Source organism: Choloepus didactylus, chromosome 14 (assembly GCF_015220235.1).
Source record: "Choloepus didactylus isolate mChoDid1 chromosome 14, mChoDid1.pri, whole genome shotgun sequence".
Classification (NCBI taxonomy): domain Eukaryota; kingdom Metazoa; phylum Chordata; class Mammalia; order Pilosa; family Megalonychidae; genus Choloepus; species Choloepus didactylus.
The window spans coordinates 5,706,003-5,714,427 of NC_051320.1; the positions used below are offsets into that span (position 1 = coordinate 5,706,003).

Below are 8,425 nucleotides of genomic sequence, written 5' to 3' on the forward strand. Positions count from 1 at the left end.
AACTACAATGCCCAATCATTTCTCTTGTCTATATGATATAATTTTATATGGTAGGTTATAAGTACATGCCCAGAGTACTGCTTTCATTTTGTTTTATGTTAAATATGAAAAAAAAAACATCTTATTGAGCATGATCCTCTAAAATGTATACTTTTACAATTAATGATACTATTACTGTATTCTTGCTAGTAATATATAAAACTTAATTAAAAAGTCTTTATAATATCCATTAACTTTGTTCTCCCTTCCTAAGAAAATATATTCATGATATATTTGACATCATATAAATCAGAGTTGCATCAGGTGCTCCAGCCTCCTTGGACATTGATCTCTGTGAACTGGACTGTGTGGACTACCTTACCAACAGAATACAACATGTTAGAAAATCTGGAAAAGAAAGACTGAAATCACAGGTCTTATCAATTATCAGTAGAATGGTTCAATTCCCTTTCTTGGCCCTGGAGCATCACTTTGTGAAGTTGTTATCTCTGTGTGGTGGGGCTCCTAATGCTCTTCTATCTCTTATACTGCAGTGGAATATAGATACAATGTCTGTCCTATGGTCAATGCAGACTGCTGTGTGGGGGGTGGATGGTGGCAGCCCAGGGGTCAGAATCCCCCCTTCCTTAGGGAAAAGGGTGGAGCCTTGAGCACACAGCAGCCTGCATGACATTGCAGGTCATTGAGCCTAATCACTATTAGTAATCTGGTCATTGAGCACAGACATTGAAGGTCATTGAGCCTAATGACTGTTAGTAATCAACTTTTAGGAGACTCAGCTGAGGCTTTTCTTTGTAACAAATCTAGTGGTCTCTGCTGAACTATGTAAGGCACTCCTCTTCTTGTTTGTGTGGATCATATTCTAGATTCTGCTGCTATAAGTTTTCTTTATTCTAATTATTTCCTATCAGTGAGATCATACAATATTTATCCTTTTGTGCCTGGCTTACTTCATTCAACATGATGCCTTCAAGGTTCATTCCTGTTGTTGCATGTTATCAGGACTTCATTTCTTTTTATAGCTGAATAATTTTCCATTGATATAGACCATATTTTGTTTATTCACTCATCAGTCTCATCAGTTGATGAACTTGGGTTGTTTCCATATTTTGGCAGTTGTGAATAATGCTGCTATAGACATCAGTGTGCAAATATCTGTTCAATTTCCTGCTTCCAATTCCTTTGGCTTTATACCTGGTATTAGGATTATTGGTTCACATGGTAATTCTATACTTAACTTTCGGAAGAACTGCCAAACTGTCTTCCACAGCAGCTGCACTATTTTACATTCTCACTAGCAATGAATGAGTGTTCCTGTTTCTCCACATCCTATCCAACACTTGTAATTTTCTGATTTTTAATGAGTAGTTATTATAATTGCTATGAAATGATATCTCATTGCAGTTTTGATTTGTGTTTCCCTAATAGTTAAGTATGTTGAGCATCTTTATCTGTGCTTTTTACCCATTTGTATTTCCTCTCTGGGGAAATGTCTATTCAAGTCTTTTGCCCATTTTTAATTGGGTCATTTGTCTTTTTATTTATCATTAAGATGTCAATTCTACCGAATTGAGTGGACTTTGCAGCTTTGTCAAAAATCAGTTGGCCATAAATGTGAAGGTCTATTTCTGAACTCTCAATTCAATTATATTGGTCAATATATCTACTGTTGTGCTAGCACAATGCTGCTTTGACCACTAAGCTTTCTGCCTTAAAATCAAGAAGTTTGAGTTCTCCCACTTCATACTTTTTTTTCAAGATGATTTTGGCTTTTGGGGTTCCCTTATCCTTCCAAATAAACTTGATAATTGGAATTCCATTTCTGCCAGTTTTTGCCTCATGTATTTTTGGAGGACTGTGGCATGGTACATAAATATTTATGATTATTATTTTACTTGGTGGGTCAATACTTTTATTAATGTATAGTGTCTTTCTTCATCTTTTGTAAACAGCTTTTGACTTAAAATCTATTTTGTCAAATATTGGTATAGCTACCCCAGGTATTTTTTGGTTTCTAATTGCATGCATTGTCTTTTTCTGTTTAATTTTCAAACTATTTGTGTCTCTCTGTCTAAGGTGAGTCTCTTATGAACAACATATAGTTGGACTGTAGTTTTTATAACCATTCTACCAAATGTGTCTTTAGCTTGGGGAGTTTAATCTATTAATATTCAGTGTTATTACAGTAAAGGGAGTATTTACCTTACCCATTTTGTCCTGTGGTTTTGTATGTCATATCTATTTTGTCTCTCTGGTCCTTTATTGTAATCTATGCTTCTTATGGCAGATATTTTGTGATTATCTGACTGATCCCTTTCTCATTTATTTTTCTGTTCTTGTGTTTACCCTTGAGATTAAATTATACAACCTAGGTTTGTAATCTATTAATATGAAAAGTTTCAAACTTATCTTCAATGGCATACACATTCTCTGCTCCCATATCCCTCCATTTTCCCTCTTTATATTATTTTTTTCACACATCACCTCTTTATATTTTGCAAGTCATTATCAGGAAATATGACTTTGTCCTGTTCAATTGTATTCTGACTCAAAGGAATTGAAAAGTAGATTTATATATTAAGAATACAGTACTCTTGGGCTTCACATTTACCCTTTAGTTACCTTCAGTGAAGATCTTCACTTCTTTACACTACTCCAATCCATTCTCTCCTGTCTTTTCCTTTCATCCTGCAGAACTCCTTTTAGTATTTCTTGTAGGTCAGGTCTTTTGTTGATGAACTCTCTCAGTTTCTGTTTATCTGTGACTATTTTAAACTGTCATTTTTTTCAAGAATTAGACTTTAATAGTAACATTTCACTAATAACAGAAATAAAATATCTAAGACCGAATCATTTGAAGGAAGGTTGCTCTCTATTAGTTGAATAAGGGAAAGAAAAATCACAAGATGTGAATGCACAGTAATATTCAATGTTTAAATAAAAATTACTTTTTGTTTACATTTGGAATTGAGATGTCTAATCCCCACAATTTCTCTAGAGATCTAACAGGAAAAAAAAATAATTCCTAAAACCTGAAGCTCCTTTTAGGCTAGCTATGGAGAAACTTAACATTGGAATTTTTATTCAGTTTCCATCTCAACTATTAGTACTTCACAGTTTAATAATCAAACATAATTTGCTAATAATGAACAACTGCATACTTCATATATGACCATTTGATGACTGGTCATGTAAAACTGACCCCAAATGCTGATTTGTCTTCAGTGTATAAATTGCAGTAAAAATAAGTCAAAAAGGTCTTCTTTCTTAATAAACTTCCTCAAAGACTGTTTTAGACTAATATAAAATGAAGCAGAACTTAAAAACTAGACAGAAATTCTTAAGACAATGTAAAATTACCTGCCAGTTTTTGATATGGAGGGCAAACTTTTGGCCATTCGTGTTTTTCTTTCTTTCTTTTTTTTTTTTTTTTTTACAAAATATATCTTGATAATATTCATTTAAAATTGTGTAGAAAAATAATCTTTAATTTTTTGTGGTGCCTGCCTAGATCACTTACTGTTAAAACAGATAAAATGTTCCAATTAATTTATATCAAGATCTACAAATGCTTTGAAAAATTTAAAAATAAGTCTAATAATCAAGTTATGTACTAAATTCAAGAATATTTTTCTCCCAGAGGAAACAATCTATATACAGAAATACGATGACAGCTGATATTACATTTTAAAATGCTGCTAATTTTTTATAGTAGGAGCAAATATCTGAGTTAGAGTAGGGCTAGCAAATTCCTTATTTCAAATACAAGAGATTTGGCTACTACAAAGTACCAAATGTTATGTAACACTGAATCTTATGTCAAGATTTTTTTTTTATATACTAATGCTTTAAAATATATTTTAGAGTAAACCAGTTACTTACCACTTAGGGAAAAAATTGTTGAAAAATAAAAATAGCCAGAATATTTTGCCCTTGATTTTGGTAGCTTATGTTTGCCTGACTTTTATATAAAAACAATTCGCAGATTTTAGTCTATGGATTTTAATACTATATGGAAATTCTTTTATAGTTCCTGAAGACCTACACTATCCATTTTCTATGAAAACCTCAAGGTTGCCACTGGAAAACAAGCATGATACCCTTAAAATATTCTATAACCATTAAATACTTGGATCATGGGGGCAGCTGTGCTCACTAGCTTTCTAAATTTCTAACTTGAAGCTTTGGTTAGGAGGAAAAAACAGGTGTATAAGTATTCAGTTCTCTGAGCTTTCAAAGCATGTTTCCATTAGATACATTTCTGCTCCTATGTTAAAGGCCAGCTCAGACAGTTTCTTCCGGACAAATAAATTCAAGTTGGTTTTATTTGTAGTTTTATTTAGTAAACAAAAAACTTTGGAAACACTGGGATTTCCTGATGGAAAGCCAGGAGAGAGATACTCCTGAGGACTCAGCCAATGATGTGCTTACCGGCAGAACTAGGAGAGTGAAGCAGTCTCCTCTAACGCTGTCAGTCTAAGGCTACAAACCACATCTCCACTCACCAAACATCCCACAGTGTGCTAAGAATCCCAGTAAGACGCAGTATTGTTGGTGATGCTATCTCTAAGATTTACAATCTCTCTTGCATGACTTTTGGCCATGGCTGCCAAAAAGAATAAAACCTCTTAGGGAGTTTTGACTTTTTTTCTAAGTATAGATATGCCTCTAACAAGTCCCAAAACCCAACTCCCAATGCTGATAAACAGGAAAATTAAATTACCAAAATTAAAAACAATGTCCTCACCTAGCACAAGATACTATACAATATTACAAATACAGACACATGAAAAAAAAACCAGGCAGTAGAAGATGTACAAGAGATTTGGTGTTATACAAAATAACTTCCAAAAATGATTAACAGTGAAATACAAAATTTGCATTTTCTTACAACAGACCTTCCACTGCTGATTTATACTTGTTTCCTTTTACATTCTTGGTAAAATCTGAACAGCCAAAAATAATGTACAGTTTACTTCATAAGAACTGCCAGGGACACCATTAAATTGAGCTGCAGTAAATGCCATTAAAAAGCCCTGCCTCTGCACTGTTGCTCTGTGACAACTAGATTTAATAAATTCATGTACATTTTGTTTACATCTTAAACAATGCACATTCTTTAATCTGAGGTTTTAGGGTATCAGGAAACTTCTACTTGCACATATACAGATCCCAGATAGCTGACATGTCGGTGGGTGCATGGAGAGCAATGGAGCACTAGCCCGCTACTCTCTTAAGGCCAATAACACAAGTCAATACGTTTAACTTAAAAACAATGCTGAGAGATCACTGGGAAAAGTCTCCAAAGAGAGCAGTCCACAAAGGAAAAAAAAAAAAAGGAGACATAAAGGCAAAGGGAAAGTCAAGGTACTTGAGACAGCCACTTTCTTCTTGGGATGACTGTGGAGATTGCAGAGATGTGCCTTGTTTGCCAGACTTCCATTAGCAGTTCAAAAAGCATTTGTCATTTTTAATATGTTCCTGAAGGCACTTAAAATGGTGGACCTGGAAGGACAAGATGCCCATTAAGACTATGACCATCAGTAAGAATGGATAAATCTGCTAGTAGACCAAGTTTGGTAATTCTACCTTAACACCTAGTAGAGGAAAAATGCCTGATGTTTATGACATAAGGTACACACAGGGAAAGCAAGAGCACAGAAACCACTGGAGCTGCAAATTTGTGAATGATATAGTGAAGGATACCACTTGCCTAAACCTGCTCAATTACTGTTTTCAACCACCACCTGGACCCCATCAGTGTTACAGCTGCAGTGATTTTGGCATGCGGGACTCCAAGTGCCCAGTCCTGCCATGGGTAAAAAAGAGGCATCCAATCCAAGGGAGCTCTCAATGGAGCAACAATAACCAACTCAAACAGAAGCCCCAGAAGGAGTGGCACCACTTCAGCCAGCAGCACCGCACCTGTCAACACCTTCATTATCAGGAGGGACCACTCTTTAACCTTCTGGAGTATCACTCTTCATCCTTGGGGCACCCAAGCCACCAGCACCATCACCACCCTACAGTCAGCCAGCAGACATAGAGGCTGCAAGCAGCTGTGTATAGCTTGTGGATTTTGGCAGTCGCCATCCAAAATGACATTAACCAATGGCCAGTAAATACTGGTAAAGTAAGGCAGATGAGGCTGGTCATCAGTAAGGTTACACACTGAAGACAATCAACAGAAATAGCCTGAGTGAAAAATTTAAAGCCTGGTGGTAAGGCTGAAAACCAACATGTGCTCCTTGCTGGAGTCTGGCTTGGTGGGCTGCATGAAGCCCTTCCCCCACCAAAGGAACAGTATTTTATTTCAGGCATTCTGGCTGTTATTAACTTGTTGGTTTGCACCATTCTCATTTTCTTCCTGGTCTCCCAAAAAATAGGAATGAAGATCCAGCAAGTATCCATTGGTGACAGTCCTCGCTCACACAAGCCACTTCAGCCATTGTCTTATATGTCCCTGTTCAAGTTTTGCAGGCAAGACAAACTGAAGCAGAAGCAGCTCTAGGGACAGTTCATTTCCTGGAGCATCACTGTAAAACATGACATTACATGGAAGAAAATTAGAAAGCAGACTCTTAATTGTATGTATAGGAATCCAAAGCATAAGGAGGACAATGGAGCCAATGGCAATCTCTGACAAATCTTTCAAGATGCCCACAAATAGGCAAGTGGATCATTTCCTGTACTGGATTAAAATCTGGATCATTCAAATTCCTTAGAAACCACAAGACAACAGTCCACAGTACCTCTCTCAGGAACAGAATGAAGGTGGCAAAGTAGAACACATAGACCGTCCCACTAGCCAATGCAGAAACATAGTAGTACCTGGAGCCAACTGAAAGTTCAGTTCTCTATCCTTCAGAGTAGCATCAAACACTTCCAGGGAGCAAATATCCAGCCACCAGCCACAAATGAGAAGGAACACTCCAGTTTCTACCACCAATAGCAAAGATACCATAACAACAATATAGCAGACTCCCTGTAAGCAGCGAGACCTATGAAATATAACAAGAGTTGCTAAGCAGTGACAAATTATCAGCATTATTGCTAAAAGTCAATACCCAACTTTGGTTGTGATTAGGCCTTCAAAATGAGATGCTTGGACATGTTCCTCAAATCCCAAACCAACAAGGGAGAAATGACCAATGTGGTAAGGGCAAAATGCAAAAACAAGAATGAAGAGTGTTTAAAGACACCACCCAGAAGACATGTTCTATTAAAGCTAGTGATCCATCAAGTGCTAGCATTCTTCCCATGTAAGTTCTTCTGCAGCTCAGTCCCATTCTAAAACATTCTGGTTCATGTCATCTGGGCCCCATCATTAGCATCTGTGGCATCTTCAGTGTCTGCATCATCTTCCTCCTTGCTGTCTTCCACCTCTTCTGCCTGATTGTCCTGAGCATCGGGGCTTTCCTCTACCACTGCATTTTCAGCTGGTAGATTAGCAGGCTGTTGGGGGAAACATTTTCAGCACCACTTCCTCCTGTGGGAGCCTCATTTTTGTGGTGCCCAGTGGCACTGAAGGGTGGAGCAGCATGCTCCAACCAAATCTGCCCTCCCCCTACCCACGTGGGCTATCTGTTCTCGCAACTACGCTAGACTTATGAACGCCAAAGTGTGCATATCATCACAAAACAACCTTGCCAACAATCTGCCAATAAATTTTCCATGGACAGCATATCCAGTGGCAATGGCAGTGGTGAGCTCACAGAGCCAGTAAAGAAGCACTTGTAGATGTGGCATGCTATTAGAAGAACAACTCCCAACCATGTAAAGGCCACAAGTGTGTAATGAAACCAGAATCGAATTGCAGTGTCTTGCAAAAATGTCTTGAATTGGAAACCATGGAGGCATATCTCGTAAATAAATTGGTGTTAAATAAATCTGTATTGGAGTAATTCACAGTATTCTTTTTTATTATGGTTCAGCCACTGAACTAAGCATTCTTGATGGATGGATATTGCCAGTACATACACAAGGATGATAAAGAGGCTTCTGAGATGCTCTTTCTTACCCACGCACTTTACATATGTCTTACTCCATGGTGTCCATCTTGTCTCTCTCATTTTTGAAGGACAGTTTTGATGGATAAAGAATTTGGGGCTGTCAGTTTTTCTCTTTTTTACCTTAAATATATCATAGCACTGCCTTCTTGCCTCAATGGTTTCTGATGAGGAATTGGCACTTAGTCTTATTGCAGTTCCTTTGTATGTGATGAGTCTCTTTTTTCTTACTGCTTTCAGAATTCTCTATCTTTGGCATTTGACATTCCATTTACTATGTGTCTTGGAGTAAGTCTATTAGGATTTATTCTGTTTGGAGTATGTCACTCTTCTTAAACATGTATTTTTTTTCCTTTCATAAGAGTTGAGAAATTTTTGGCCATTATATCTTCAAATATTCCTTCTGCCCCTTTTCC

General features: G+C 37.0%; 1 pseudogene; it reads right to left on the reverse strand.

Moving 5' to 3' along the window:
- Positions 1-5,286: 5,286 nt before the first annotated feature.
- LOC119509584 lies at positions 5,287-8,058 on the reverse strand (annotated as a pseudogene).
- Positions 8,059-8,425: the final 367 nt, after the last annotated feature.